Source organism: Schistocerca cancellata, chromosome 3 (genome assembly GCF_023864275.1).
Source record: "Schistocerca cancellata isolate TAMUIC-IGC-003103 chromosome 3, iqSchCanc2.1, whole genome shotgun sequence".
NCBI lineage: Eukaryota > Metazoa > Arthropoda > Insecta > Orthoptera > Acrididae > Schistocerca > Schistocerca cancellata.
The window spans coordinates 959,772,447-959,784,899 of record NC_064628.1 but is presented as its reverse complement, the minus strand read 5'-3'; the positions used below and the strand labels follow the sequence as shown (position 1 = coordinate 959,784,899).

Below are 12,453 nucleotides of genomic sequence, written 5' to 3'. Positions count from 1 at the left end.
ACGCCGGGCGCGCCTCCCCGCGCCGTCCTCAAGGAACTCGCGGTTGCGGAAGGAAGCGCTTTCGTCAAATGCGGCCGAAAACTAACATTTTGTGTGTTGGGAGAAAAGCGGAACGCGAATTCTGCCGTGCTCCTACATTAGATGAGCGCCAACGGCCATACCATGATGAATACACCGGTTCTCGTCCGATCACCGAAGTTAAGCATCATTGGGCCCGGCTAGTACTTGGATGGGTGACCGCCTGGGAAACCCGGGTGCTGTTGGCTCCCTTCCTGTTTTTTTTTTGTTATGTCGCCAGCCCAATTTTCAAACTACCTTTCTGTTGTGACAAAGATGCTTCCTTAAGCCTTTTAAACTACTGTAATGGTACGAAAATGCAGTAATTAACTCAGTTTGAGGGAGAATGTGCTAACCAAGTTTGCCAAGAAGACTTTGAAAACGACAAAACAGTACGAATCGGCAGGTGATTTCTGAAATACGTCACCGCCTATTGTTGTGTAGGAGTGTAGAGTTCCAAATTTGATTTGTAACCACGAATTTATTCCTTAGTCGTCTCGTCTCGTCTCGTCTCGTCTCGTCTCGTCTCGTCCCGCAGACGTTTGTCGTGCTTGCGCTGTCATATGGACCACGACCCGAGCGGCAGCGAGCGGCAGTCGAGCAAAGTCGGGACAAGTCGGGACGGGGACAGGGACAGGGATAGGAATAGTGCGAATGCACTGCAAACTACGCAGACACCTGGTGTGAGGCGAGGCGAGGCGAGGAAGCCCACATCGCTACCAGTGGGCCCTCCAGCACGACACTGGCGCACCCCGCACAGGCCCTCCGCTGAACACCAGGGACAAGATGCGTCCTCCGCTAGTGTCGAAGGCTGCACGCGCCCAGCGAATGACAGGGGGTGCAACGAGCAGCAGTGCGTCTCACACACGCGGCGGTGCGCCCGCCAATTCGGTCGTCACTCTGCTGGGACGCCGGGCGCGCCTCCCCGCGCCGCCCTCGAGGAACTGGCGGTTGCGGAAGGAAGCGCTTTCGTCAAATGCGGCCGAAAACTAACATTTTGTGTGTTGGGAGAAAAGCGGAACGCGAATTCTGCCGTGCTCCTACATTAGATGAGGGCCAACGGCCATACCATGATGAATACACCGGTTCTCGTCCGATCACCGAAGTTAAGCATCATCGGGCCCGGCTAGTACTTGGATGGGTGACCGCCTGGGAAACCCGGGTGCTGTTGGCTCCCTTCCTGTTTTTTTTTTTTGTTATGTCGCCAGCCCAATTTTCAAACTACCTTTCTGTTGTGACAAAGATGCTTCCTTAAGCCTTTTAAACTACTGTAATGGTACGAAAATGCAGTAATTAACTCAGTTTGAGGGAGAATGTGCTAACCACGTTTGCCAAGAAGACTTTGAAAACGACAAAACAGTACGAATCGGCAGGTGAATTCTGAAATACGTACCGCCTATTGTAGTGTAGGAGTGTAGAGTTCCAAATTTGATTTGTAACCACGAATTTATTCCTTAGTCGTCTCGTCTCGTCTCGTCTCGTCTCGTCCCGCAGACGTTTGTCGTGCTTGCGCTGTCATATGGACCACGACCCGAGCGGCAGCGAGCGGCAGTCGAGCAAAGTCGGGACAAGTCGGGACGGGGACAGGGACAGGGATAGGAATGGTGCGAATGCACTGCAAACTACGCAGACACCTGGTGTGAGGCGAGGCGAGGCGAGGAAGCCCACATCGCTACCAGTGGGCCCTCCAGCACGACACTGGCGCACCCCGCACAGGCCCTCCGCTGAGCACCAGGGACAAGATGCGTCCTCCGCTAGTGTCGAAGGCTGCACGCGCCCAGCGAATGACAGGGGGTGCAACGAGCAGCAGTGCGTCTCACACACGCGGCGGTGCGCCCGCCAATTCGGCCGTCACTCTGCTTGGACGCCGGGCGCGCCTCCCCGCGCCGTCCTCGAGGAACTGGCGGTTGCGGAAGGAAGCGCTTTCGTCAAATGCGGCCGAAAACTAACATTTTGTGTGTTGGGAGAAAAGCGGAACGCGAATTCTGCCGTGCTCCTACATTAGATGAGCGCCAACGGCCATACCATGATGAATACACCGGTTCTCGTCCGATCACCGAAGTTAAGCATCATCGGGCCCGGCTAGTACTTGGATGGGTGACCGCCTGGGAAACCCGGGTGCTGTTGGCTCCCTTCCTGTTTTTTTTTTTTGTTATGTCGCCAGCCCAATTTTCAAACTACCTTTCTGTTGTGACAAAGATGCTTCCTTAAGCCTTTTAAACTACTGTAATGGTACGAAAATGCAGTAATTAACTCAGTTTGAGGGAGAATGTGCTAACCACGTTTGCCAAGAAGACTTTGAAAACGACAAAACAGTACGAATCGGCAGGTGAATTCTGAAATACGTACCGCCTATTGTTGTGTAGGAGTGTAGAGTTCCAAATTTGATTTGTAACCACGAATTTATTCCTTAGTCGTCTCGTCTCGTCTCGTCTCGTCTCGTCCCGCAGACGTTTGTCGTGCTTGCGCTGTCATATGGACCACGACCCGAGCGGCAGCGAGCGGCAGTCGAGCAAAGTCGGGACAAGTCGGGACGGGGACAGGGACAGGGATAGGAATGGTGCGAATGCACTGCAAACTACGCAGACACCTGGTGTGAGGCGAGGCGAGGCGAGGAAGCCCACATCGCTACCAGTGGGCCCTCCAGCACGACACTGGCGCACCCCGCACAGGTCCTCCGCTGAGCACCAGGGACAAGATGCGTCCTCCGCTAGTGTCGAAGGCTGCACGCGCCCAGCGAATGACAGGGGGTGCAACGAGCAGCAGTGCGTCTCACACACGCGGCGGTGCGCCCGCCAATTCGGCCGTCACTCTGCTGGGACGCCGGGCGCGCCTCCCCGCGCCGTCCTCGAGGAACTGGCGGTTGCGGAAGGAAGCGCTTTCGTCAAATGCGGCCGAAAACTAACATTTTGTGTGTTGGGAGAAAAGCGGAACGCGAATTCTGCCGTGCTCCTACATTAGATGAGCGCCAACGGCCATACCATGATGAATACACCGGTTCTCGTCCGATCACCGAAGTTAAGCATCATCGGGCCCGGCTAGTACTTGGATGGGTGACCGCCTGGGAAACCCGGGTGCTGTTGGCTCCCTTCCTGTTTTTTTTTTTTGTTATGTCGCCAGCCCAATTTTCAAACTACCTTTCTGTTGTGACAAAGATGCTTCCTTAAGCCTTTTAAACTACTGTAATGGTACGAAAATGCAGTAATTAACTCAGTTTGAGGGAGAATGTGCTAACCACGTTTGCCAAGAAGACTTTGAAAACGACAAAACAGTACGAATCGGCAGGTGAATTCTGAAATACGTACCGCCTATTGTTGTGTAGGAGTGTAGAGTTCCAAATTTGATTTGTAACCACGAATTTATTCCTTAGTCGTCTCGTCTCGTCTCGTCTCGTCTCGTCCCGCAGACGTTTGTCGTGCTTGCGCTGTCATATGGACCACGACCCGAGCGGCAGCGAGCGGCAGTCGAGCAAAGTCGGGACAAGTCGGGACGGGGACAGGGACAGGGATAGGAATGGTGCGAATGCACTGCAAACTACGCAGACACCTGGTGTGAGGCGAGGCGAGGCGAGGAAGCCCACATCGCTACCAGTGGGCCCTCCAGCACGACACTGGCGCACCCCGCACAGGCCCTCCGCTGAGCACCAGGGACAAGATGCGTCCTCCGCTAGTGTCGAAGGCTGCACGCGCCCAGCGAATGACAGGGGGTGCAACGAGCAGCAGTGCGTCTCACACACGCGGCGGTGCGCCCGCCAATTCGGCCGTCACTCTGCTGGGACGCCTGGCGCGCCTCCCCGCGCCGTCCTCAAGGAACTGGCGGTTGCGGAAGGAAGCGCTTTCGTCAAATGCGGCCGAAAACTAACATTTTGTGTGTTGGGAGAAAAGCGGAACGCGAATTCTGCCGTGCTCCTACATTAGATGAGCGCCAACGGCCATACCATGATGAATACACCGGTTCTCGTCCGATCACCGAAGTTAAGCATCATCGGGCCCGGCTAGTACTTGGATGGGTGACCGCCTGGGAAACCCGGGTGCTGTTGGCTCCCTTCCTGTTTTTTTTTTTGTTATGTCGCCAGCCCAATTTTCAAACTACCTTTCTGTTGTGACAAAGATGCTTCCTTAAGCCTTTTAAACTACTGTAATGGTACGAAAATGCAGTAATTAACTCAGTTTGCGGGAGAATGTGCTAACCAAGTTTGCCAAGAAGACTTTGAAAACGACAAAACAGTACGAATCGGCAGGTGATTTCTGAAATACGTCACCGCCTATTGTTGTGTAGGAGTGTAGAGTTCCAAATTTGATTTGTAACCACGAATTTATTCCTTAGTCGTCTCGTCTCGTCTCGTCTCGTCTCGTCCCGCAGACGTTTGTCGTGCTTGCGCTGTCATATGGACCACGACCCGAGCGGCAGCGAGCGGCAGTCGAGCAAAGTCGGGACAAGTCGGGACGGGGACAGGGACAGGGATAGGAGTGGTGCGAATGCACTGCAAACTACGCAGACACCTGGTGTGAGGCGAGGCGAGGCGAGGAAGCCCACATCGCTACCAGTGGGCCCTCCAGCACGACACTGGCGCACCCCGCACAGGCCCTCCGCTGAGCACCAGGGACAAGATGCGTCCTCCGCTAGTGTCGAAGGCTGCACGCGCCCAGCGAATGACAGGGGGTGCAACGAGCAGCAGTGCGTCTCACACACGCGGCGGTGCGCCCGCCAATTCGGCCGTCACTCTGCTGGGACGCCGGGCGCGCCTCCCCGCGCCGTCCTCAAGGAACTGGCGGTTGCGGAAGGAAGCGCTTTCGTCAAATGCGGCCGAAAACTAACATTTTGTGTGTTGGGAGAAAAGCGGAACGCGAATTCTGCCGTGCTCCTACATTAGATGAGCGCCAACGGCCATACCATGATGAATACACCGGTTCTCGTCCGATCACCGAAGTTAAGCATCATCGGGCCCGGCTAGTACTTGGATGGGTGACCGCCTGGGAAACCCGGGTGCTGTTGGCTCCCTTCCTGTTTTTTTTTTTGTTATGTCGCCAGCCCAATTTTCAAACTACCTTTCTGTTGTGACAAAGATGCTTCCTTAAGCCTTTTAAACTACTGTAATGGTACGAAAATGCAGTAATTAACTCAGTTTGAGGGAGAATGTGCTAACCAAGTTTGCCAATAAGACTTTGAAAACGACAAAACAGTACGAATCGGCAGGTGATTTCTGAAATACGTCACCGCCTATTGTTGTGTAGGAGTGTAGAGTTCCAAATTTGATTTGTAACCACGAATTTATTCCTTAGTCGTCTCGTCTCGTCTCGTCTCGTCTCGTCCCGCAGACGTTTGTCGTGCTTGCGCTGTCATATGGACCACGACCCGAGCGGCAGCGAGCGGCAGTCGAGCAAAGTCGGGACAAGTCGGGACGGGGACAGGGACAGGGATAGGAATGGTGCGAATGCACTGCAAACTACGCAGACACCTGGTGTGAGGCGAGGCGAGGCGAGGAAGCCCACATCGCTACCAGTGGGCCCTCCAGCACGACACTGGCGCACCCCGCACAGGCCCTCCGCTGAACACCAGGGACAAGATGCGTCCTCCGCTAGTGTCGAAGGCTGTACGCGCCCAGCGAATGACAGGGGGTGCAACGAGCAGCAGTGCGTCTCACACACGCGGCGGTGCGCCCGCCAATTCGGTCGTCACTCTGCTGGGACGCCGGGCGCGCCTCCCCGCGCCGTCCTCGAGGAACTGGCGGTTGCGGAAGGAAGCGCTTTCGTCAAATGCGGCCGAAAACTAACATTTTGTGCGTTGGGAGAAAAGCCGAACGCGAATTCTGCCGTGCTCCTACATTAGATGAGCGCCAACGGCCATACCATGATGAATACACAGGTTCTCGTCCGATCACCGAAGTTAAGCATCATCGGGCCCGGCTAGTACTTGGATGGGTGACCGCCTGGGAAACCTGGGTGCTGTTGGCTCCCTTCCTGTTTTTTTTTTTGTTATGTCGCCAGCCCAATTTTCAAACTACCTTTCTGTTGTGACAAAGATGCTTCCTTAAGCCTTTTAAACTACTGTAATGGTACGAAAATGCAGTAATTAACTCAGTTTGAGGGAGAATGTGCTAACCACGTTTGCCAAGAAGACTTTGAAAACGACAAAACAGTACGAATCGGCAGGTGAATTCTGAAATACGTACCGCCTATTGTTGTGTAGGAGTGTAGAGTTCCAAATTTGATTTGTAACCACGAATTTATTCCTTAGTCGTCTCGTCTCGTCTCGTCTCGTCTCGTCCCGCAGACGTTTGTCGTGCTTGCGCTGTCATATGGACCACGACCCGAGCGGCAGCGAGCGGCAGTCGAGCAAAGTCGGGACAAGTCGGGACGGGGACAGGGACAGGGATAGGAATGGTGCGAATGCACTGCAAACTACGCAGACACCTGGTGTGAGGCGAGGCGAGGCGAGGAAGCCCACATCGCTACCAGTGGGCCCTCCAGCACGACACTGGCGCACCCCGCACAGGCCCTCCGCTGAGCACCAGGGACAAGATGCGTCCTCCGCTAGTGTCGAAGGCTGCACGCGCCCAGCGAATGACAGGGGGTGCAACGAGCAGCAGTGCGTCTCACACACGCGGCGGTGCGCCCGCCAATTCGGCCGTCACTCTGCTGGGACGCCGGGCGCGCCTCCCCGCGCCGTCCTCAAGGAACTGGCGGTTGCGGAAGGAAGCGCTTTCGTCAAATGCGGCCGAAAACTAACATTTTGTGTGTTGGGAGAAAAGCGGAACGCGAATTCTGCCGTGCTCCTACATTAGATGAGCGCCAACGGCCATACCATGATGAATACACCGGTTCTCGTCCGATCACCGAAGTTAAGCATCATCGGGCCCGGCTAGTACTTGGATGGGTGACCGCCTGGGAAACCCGGGTGCTGTTGGCTCCCTTCCTGTTTTTTTTTTTTGTTATGTCGCCAGCCCAATTTTCAAACTACCTTTCTGTTGTGACAAAGATGCTTCCTTAAGCCTTTTAAACTACTGTAATGGTACGAAAATGCAGTAATTAACTCAGTTTGAGGGAGAATGTGCTAACCAAGTTTGCCAATAAGACTTTGAAAACGACAAAACAGTACGAATCGGCAGGTGATTTCTGAAATACGTCACCGCCTATTGTTGTGTAGGAGTGTAGAGTTCCAAATTTGATTTGTAACCACGAATTTATTCCTTAGTCGTCTCGTCTCGTCTCGTCTCGTCTCGTCCCGCAGACGTTTGTCGTGCTTGCGCTGTCATATGGACCACGACCCGAGCGGCAGCGAGCGGCAGTCGAGCAAAGTCGGGACAAGTCGGGACGGGGACAGGGACAGGGATAGGAATGGTGCGAATGCACTGCAAACTACGCAGACACCTGGTGTGAGGCGAGGCGAGGCGAGGAAGCCCACATCGCTACCAGTGGGCCCTCCAGCACGACACTGGCGCACCCCGCACAGGCCCTCCGCTGAGCACCAGGGACAAGATGCGTCCTCCGCTAGTGTCGAAGGCTGCACGCGCCCAGCGAATGACAGGGGGTGCAACGAGCAGCAGTGCGTCTCACACACGCGGCGGTGCGCCCGCCAATTCGGCCGTCACTCTGCTGGGACGCCGGGCGCGCCTCCCCGCGCCGTCCTCAAGGAACTGGCGGTTGCGGAAGGAAGCGCTTTCGTCAAATGCGGCCGAAAACTAACATTTTGTGTGTTGGGAGAAAAGCGGAACGCGAATTCTGCCGTGCTCCTACATTAGATGAGCGCCAACGGCCATACCATGATGAATACACCGGTTCTCGTCCGATCACCGAAGTTAAGCATCATCGGGCCCGGCTAGTACTTGGATGGGTGACCGCCTGGGGAACCCGGGTGCTGTTGGCTCCCTTCCTGTTTTTTTTTTTTTGTTATGTCGCCAGCCCAATTTTCAAACTACCTTTCTGTTGTGACAAAGATGCTTCCTTAAGCCTTTTAAACTACTGTAATGGTACGAAAATGCAGTAATTAACTCAGTTTGAGGGAGAATGTGCTAACCAAGTTTGCCAAGAAGACTTTGAAAACGACAAAACAGTACGAATCGGCAGGTGATTTCTGAAATACGTCACCGCCTATTGTTGTGTAGGAGTGTAGAGTTCCAAATTTGATTTGTAACCACGAATTTATTCCTTAGTCGTCTCGTCTCGTCTCGTCTCGTCTCGTCCCGCAGACGTTTGTCGTGCTTGCGCTGTCATATGGACCACGACCCGAGCGGCAGCGAGCGGCAGTCGAGCAAAGTCGGGACAAGTCGGGACGGGGACAGGGACAGGGATAGGAATGGTGCGAATGCACTGCAAACTACGCAGACACCTGGTGTGAGGCGAGGCGAGGCGAGGAAGCCCACATCGCTACCAGTGGGCCCTCCAGCACGACACTGGCGCACCCCGCACAGGCCCTCCGCTGAGCACCAGGGACAAGATGCGTCCTCCGCTAGTGTCGAAGGCTGCACGCGCCCAGCGAATGACAGGGGGTGCAACGAGCAGCAGTGCGTCTCACACACGCGGCGGTGCGCCCGCCAATTCGGCCGTCACTCTGCTGGGACGCCGGGCGCGCCTCCCCGCGCCGTCCTCAAGGAACTGGCGGTTGCGGAAGGAAGCGCTTTCGTCAAATGCGGCCGAAAACTAACATTTTGTGTGTTGGGAGAAAAGCGGAACGCGAATTCTGCCGTGCTCCTACATTAGATGAGCGCCAACGGCCATACCATGATGAATACACCGGTTCTCGTCCGATCACCGAAGTTAAGCATCATCGGGCCCGGCTAGTACTTGGATGGGTGACCGCCTGGGGAACCCGGGTGCTGTTGGCTCCCTTCCTGTTTTTTTTTTTGTTATGTCGCCAGCCCAATTTTCAAACTACCTTTCTGTTGTGACAAAGATGCTTCCTTAAGCCTTTTAAACTACTGTAATGGTACGAAAATGCAGTAATTAACTCAGTTTGAGGGAGAATGTGCTAACCAAGTTTGCCAAGAAGACTTTGAAAACGACAAAACAGTACGAATCGGCAGGTGATTTCTGAAATACGTCACCGCCTATTGTTGTGTAGGAGTGTAGAGTTCCAAATTTGATTTGTAACCACGAATTTATTCCTTAGTCGTCTCGTCTCGTCTCGTCTCGTCTCGTCCCGCAGACGTTTGTCGTGCTTGCGCTGTCATATGGACCACGACCCGAGCGGCAGCGAGCGGCAGTCGAGCAAAGTCGGGACAAGTCGGGACGGGGACAGGGACAGGGATAGGAATAGTGCGAATGCACTGCAAACTACGCAGACACCTGGTGTGAGGCGAGGCGAGGCGAGGAAGCCCACATCGCTACCAGTGGGCCCTCCAGCACGACACTGGCGCACCCCGCACAGGCCCTCCGCTGAACACCAGCGACAAGATGCGTCCTCCGCTAGTGTCGAAGGCTGCACGCGCCCAGCGAATGACAGGGGGTGCAACGAGCAGCAGTGCATCTCACACACGCGGCGGTGCGCCCGCCAATTCGGTCGTCACTCTGCTGGGACGCCGGGCGCGCCTCCCGGCGCCGTCCTCGAGGAACTGGCGGTTGCGGAAGGAAGCGCTTTCGTCAAATGCGGCCGCAAACTAACATTTTGTGTGTTGGGAGAAAAGCCGAACGCGAATTCTGCCATGCTCCTACATTAGATGAGGGCCAACGGCCATACCATGATGAATACACCGGTTCTCGTCCGATCACCGAAGTTAAGCATCATCGGGCCCGGCTAGTACTTGGATGGGTGACCGCCTGGGAAACCCGGGTGCTGTTGGCTCCCTTCCTGTTTTTTTTTTTGTTATGTCGCCAGCCCAATTTTCAAACTACCTTTCTGTTGTGACAAAGATGCTTCCTTAAGCCTTTTAAACTACTGTAATGGTACGAAAATGCAGTAATTGACTCAGTTTGAGGGAGAATGTGCTAACCACGTTTGCCAAGAAGACTTTGAAAACGACAAAACAGTACGAATCGGCAGGTGATTTCTGAAATACGTCACCGCCTATTGTTGTGTAGGAGTGTAGAGTTCCAAATTTGATTTGTAACCACGAATTTATTCCTTAGTCGTCTCGTCTCGTCTCGTCTCGTCTCGTCCCGCAGACGTTTGTCGTGCTTGCGCTGTCATATGGACCACGACCCGAGCGGCAGCGAGCGGCAGTCGAGCAAAGTCGGGACAAGTCGGGACGGGGACAGGGACAGGGATAGGAATGGTGCGAATGCACTGCAAACTACGCAGACACCTGGTGTGAGGCGAGGCGAGGCGAGGAAGCCCACATCGCTACCAGTGGGCCCTCCAGCACGACACTGGCGCACCCCGCACAGGCCCTCCGCTGAGCACCAGGGACAAGATGCGTCCTCCGCTAGTGTCGAAGGCTGCACGCGCCCAGCGAATGACAGGGGGTGCAACGAGCAGCAGTGCGTCTCACACACGCGGCGGTGCGCCCGCCAATTCGGCCGTCACTCTGCTGGGACGCCGGGCGCGCCTCCCCGCGCCGTCCTCAAGGAACTGGCGGTTGCGGAAGGAAGCGCTTTCGTCAAATGCGGCCGAAAACTAACATTTTGTGTGTTGGGAGAAAAGCGGAACGCGAATTCTGCCGTGCTCCTACATTAGATGAGCGCCAACGGCCATACCATGATGAATACACCGGTTCTCGTCCGATCACCGAAGTTAAGCATCATCGGGCCCGGCTAGTACTTGGATGGGTGACCGCCTGGGGAACCCGGGTGCTGTTGGCTCCCTTCCTGTTTTTTTTTTTTGTTATGTCGCCAGCCCAATTTTCAAACTACCTTTCTGTTGTGACAAAGATGCTTCCTTAAGCCTTTTAAACTACTGTAATGGTACGAAAATGCAGTAATTAACTCAGTTTGAGGGAGAATGTGCTAACCAAGTTTGCCAATAAGACTTTGAAAACGACAAAACAGTACGAATCGGCAGGTGATTTCTGAAATACGTCACCGCCTATTGTTGTGTAGGAGTGTAGAGTTCCAAATTTGATTTGTAACCACGAATTTATTCCTTAGTCGTCTCGTCTCGTCTCGTCTCGTCTCGTCCCGCAGACGTTTGTCGTGCTTGCGCTGTCATATGGACCACGACCCGAGCGGCAGCGAGCGGCAGTCGAGCAAAGTCGGGACAAGTCGGGACGGGGACAGGGACAGGGATAGGAATGGTGCGAATGCACTGCAAACTACGCAGACACCTGGTGTGAGGCGAGGCGAGGCGAGGAAGCCCACATCGCTACCAGTGGGCCCTCCAGCACGACACTGGCGCACCCCGCACAGGCCCTCCGCTGAGCACCAGGGACAAGATGCGTCCTCCGCTAGTGTCGAAGGCTGCACGCGCCCAGCGAATGACAGGGGGTGCAACGAGCAGCAGTGCGTCTCACACACGCGGCGGTGCGCCCGCCAATTCGGCCGTCACTCTGCTGGGACGCCGGGCGCGCCTCCCCGCGCCGTCCTCAAGGAACTGGCGGTTGCGGAAGGAAGCGCTTTCGTCAAATGCGGCCGAAAACTAACATTTTGTGTGTTGGGAGAAAAGCGGAACGCGAATTCTGCCGTGCTCCTACATTAGATGAGCGCCAACGGCCATACCATGATGAATACACCGGTTCTCGTCCGATCACCGAAGTTAAGCATCATCGGGCCCGGCTAGTACTTGGATGGGTGACCGCCTGGGGAACCCGGGTGCTGTTGGCTCCCTTCCTGTTTTTTTTTTTTTGTTATGTCGCCAGCCCAATTTTCAAACTACCTTTCTGTTGTGACAAAGATGCTTCCTTAAGCCTTTTAAACTACTGTAATGGTACGAAAATGCAGTAATTAACTCAGTTTGAGGGAGAATGTGCTAACCAAGTTTGCCAAGAAGACTTTGAAAACGACAAAACAGTACGAATCGGCAGGTGATTTCTGAAATACGTCACCGCCTATTGTTGTGTAGGAGTGTAGAGTTCCAAATTTGATTTGTAACCACGAATTTATTCCTTAGTCGTCTCGTCTCGTCTCGTCTCGTCTCGTCCCGCAGACGTTTGTCGTGCTTGCGCTGTCATATGGACCACGACCCGAGCGGCAGCGAGCGGCAGTCGAGCAAAGTCGGGACAAGTCGGGACGGGGACAGGGACAGGGATAGGAATGGTGCGAATGCACTGCAAACTACGCAGACACCTGGTGTGAGGCGAGGCGAGGCGAGGAAGCCCACATCGCTACCAGTGGGCCCTCCAGCACGACACTGGCGCACCCCGCACAGGCCCTCCGCTGAGCACCAGGGACAAGATGCGTCCTCCGCTAGTGTCGAAGGCTGCACGCGCCCAGCGAATGACAGGGGGTGCAACGAGCAGCAGTGCGTCTCACACACGCGGCGGTGCGCCCGCCAATTCGGCCGTCACTCTGCTGGGACGCCGGGCGC

At 55.0% G+C, this 12,453-nt stretch overlaps 13 non-coding genes across 13 annotated transcripts; all 13 read left to right on the top strand.

Annotated features, from left to right (window-relative positions):
- The first annotated feature begins 147 nt into the window (after positions 1 to 147).
- On the top strand, positions 148 to 266 carry LOC126177161 (5S ribosomal RNA). The gene has a single exon (XR_007535762.1). It is a non-coding gene; the product is annotated as a 5S ribosomal RNA (ribosomal RNA).
- Positions 267 to 1,112: 846 nt separating this feature from the next.
- Positions 1,113 to 1,231, top strand: LOC126177954 (5S ribosomal RNA). The gene has a single exon (XR_007535876.1). It is a non-coding gene; the product is annotated as a 5S ribosomal RNA (ribosomal RNA).
- An 837-nt stretch (positions 1,232 to 2,068) lies between these two features.
- LOC126177952 (5S ribosomal RNA) lies at positions 2,069 to 2,187 on the top strand. Its single transcript, XR_007535874.1, has one exon. It is a non-coding gene; the product is annotated as a 5S ribosomal RNA (ribosomal RNA).
- Positions 2,188 to 3,024: 837 nt separating this feature from the next.
- Positions 3,025 to 3,143, top strand: LOC126177951 (5S ribosomal RNA). The gene has a single exon (XR_007535873.1). It is a non-coding gene; the product is annotated as a 5S ribosomal RNA (ribosomal RNA).
- Positions 3,144 to 3,980: 837 nt separating this feature from the next.
- LOC126177950 (5S ribosomal RNA) lies at positions 3,981 to 4,099 on the top strand. Its single transcript, XR_007535872.1, has one exon. It is a non-coding gene; the product is annotated as a 5S ribosomal RNA (ribosomal RNA).
- An 837-nt stretch (positions 4,100 to 4,936) lies between these two features.
- LOC126177949 (5S ribosomal RNA) lies at positions 4,937 to 5,055 on the top strand. Its single transcript, XR_007535871.1, has one exon. It is a non-coding gene; the product is annotated as a 5S ribosomal RNA (ribosomal RNA).
- Positions 5,056 to 5,892: 837 nt separating this feature from the next.
- LOC126178254 (5S ribosomal RNA) lies at positions 5,893 to 6,011 on the top strand. The gene has a single exon (XR_007536164.1). It is a non-coding gene; the product is annotated as a 5S ribosomal RNA (ribosomal RNA).
- Positions 6,012 to 6,847: 836 nt separating this feature from the next.
- LOC126177948 (5S ribosomal RNA) lies at positions 6,848 to 6,966 on the top strand. Its single transcript, XR_007535870.1, has one exon. It is a non-coding gene; the product is annotated as a 5S ribosomal RNA (ribosomal RNA).
- Positions 6,967 to 7,804: 838 nt separating this feature from the next.
- On the top strand, positions 7,805 to 7,923 carry LOC126178223 (5S ribosomal RNA). The gene has a single exon (XR_007536134.1). It is a non-coding gene; the product is annotated as a 5S ribosomal RNA (ribosomal RNA).
- Positions 7,924 to 8,762: 839 nt separating this feature from the next.
- On the top strand, positions 8,763 to 8,881 carry LOC126178221 (5S ribosomal RNA). Its single transcript, XR_007536132.1, has one exon. It is a non-coding gene; the product is annotated as a 5S ribosomal RNA (ribosomal RNA).
- Positions 8,882 to 9,718: 837 nt separating this feature from the next.
- On the top strand, positions 9,719 to 9,837 carry LOC126177947 (5S ribosomal RNA). The gene has a single exon (XR_007535869.1). It is a non-coding gene; the product is annotated as a 5S ribosomal RNA (ribosomal RNA).
- An 837-nt stretch (positions 9,838 to 10,674) lies between these two features.
- Positions 10,675 to 10,793, top strand: LOC126178220 (5S ribosomal RNA). The gene has a single exon (XR_007536131.1). It is a non-coding gene; the product is annotated as a 5S ribosomal RNA (ribosomal RNA).
- Positions 10,794 to 11,631: 838 nt separating this feature from the next.
- Positions 11,632 to 11,750, top strand: LOC126178219 (5S ribosomal RNA). Its single transcript, XR_007536130.1, has one exon. It is a non-coding gene; the product is annotated as a 5S ribosomal RNA (ribosomal RNA).
- Positions 11,751 to 12,453: the final 703 nt, after the last annotated feature.